Genomic DNA, 1,612 nt, shown 5'->3' on the forward strand with positions numbered 1-1,612 from the left:
TCTATAGACGAAAGACGCTCGAACACGGTGCTATGGAGTTCTCACACCCGCAACGTAGATAGAGACTTTCAGACGTGCTTTTCACAACCGAATTTAAGTTTCCTTGGGTCACCAGCAAAACTAGCAAGCACATAAATCCATAGCTAGGTCGTGTCCCTCGCCTTGTCTTTGATTCGAGTGAGTAACAAGAGCTGACCTGATAGACGCAGAGGCCCGCACAGAGAGTCATACGTTTGCTCCACCGCACTTCTACCGCACTAAGGGAACCTTTGAAATACGTGTCGTTATAGTAGGCAAAGAGAAAGTGAAGGTCCGGGAAAACAAGTTCTTCTTCTCTTTGGTGTCTTGCAAGAGAGGAAGATGACGTAGTCAGGTGAAGAGAAGAAAGATGCGATGGTGGCGAAGAGCTGACCGAAGGAGAAGGTTTCTCCTGCTCTTCAAGACGTCTGTGTCTGTCTGCCTCTCCACCCATATCTCTAGGTAGCAAATCTTCTCGTCGTAACCGGACGGCGAAGCTGTGGGACGGAACAGTACAGAAGCAAGCCCGCTCGAAGACCGCAGCTACTCTGACGGTAACGACGGGCAGAAACAGCCAACGCGCAAAGAAGATCTACTGGATGATGTGGGTTAATCGATTCCCGGCAAGTCCGCTTGACAGGCCACCTCGAGAAGGACCGTAACACCTCCCCAGGCTGTGTGAAACTGTTCTGCGGGTGTTTCCATGTGTCTGGAGGGCTCGCGCCAAAAACGCCGTTGTCCTCCTGGAGGCACAGCAGTTGATATTGTCGAGCGAAACAAAACAGGCTTTTGCCAGACGGAGAAAGAGACGAGTCTGAAAAAGAGGAAAGGGTCGGGTGAAACAACCGCAGCTAGGAAAATTCAACGAGAACCGGAGTCTCCTAGAGCAGTAGAGGTCTTGGCTTGTGGCCGTAATGAACAAGGCATTCGGTGAGACTATCCCAGAAGCACGGTCGCGGCGGACGACCGATTAACCAGACGGGATCAGAATTGTAGGGAACAGTCAGCAACACACGGAAGCAAACAACGACGGCCTAACTGGAGAACGATTATGTAGAAAGGGAGAACGGAAGCATGACCGAAGAATGAAACCAAGCCGGCACAAGCGAAAGGAACTTGAAGGGCGCAGACATGCAAGACAAGTCAAAATAGAATCGTCTGCGTTACAGAGGTGACGTATGCCCTGAACCAAAACAACTACTGGCGTGATGAGGCGGAGACAAGAGATGGAGAAAAAGTAACTGTTTCGCCCACTTTCCGTTCGTTCTCTCCTCGCATGCAGTAGGAGAGCTTTCAAGTTGGAGACGAGCTGCATGTCCGGATGGCTAGTAGGGTGACGAGCCTCCAAAATTCACTCGGTAGTTGCGCTGTCACCGGGCTTTCGCAGAAACATCGACGAACGGACAGGCGAAATTCCCTAACGGGGTTGCATGGTTTAGGTACTCCTATCTTGTCTCCGTAGATGCAAACGTCCTGAAGGGAATCAGTCGCTCCTTTTGCTATCTCAGTAACCGTCGGGGTCGTCACTCGGCTTCTGCGTGAACCGTAACGCGTTAGGCGCCCTTGGGGCAACGTGTCGTGCCGTGCTACGAGG

The 1,612-nt window shown here is 51.7% G+C and overlaps 1 protein-coding gene across 1 annotated transcript in view; it reads right to left on the minus strand.

The window, feature by feature from the left end:
• The window catches only part of CSUI_004687 (uncharacterized protein), an 8,502-nt gene extending 7,045 nt beyond the window's left edge, over positions 1-1,457 (minus strand). The window contains exon 1 of the mRNA XM_068064872.1: positions 197-1,457. The gene's annotated coding sequence lies outside the window, so the exon portion shown is untranslated. The remainder of the gene's footprint in view (positions 1-196) is intronic.
• Positions 1,458-1,612: the final 155 nt, after the last annotated feature.

This window comes from Cystoisospora suis (genome assembly GCF_002600585.1).
Source record: "Cystoisospora suis strain Wien I chromosome Unknown contig_2222, whole genome shotgun sequence".
NCBI classification, from domain to species: Eukaryota; Apicomplexa; class Conoidasida; order Eucoccidiorida; family Sarcocystidae; genus Cystoisospora; species Cystoisospora suis.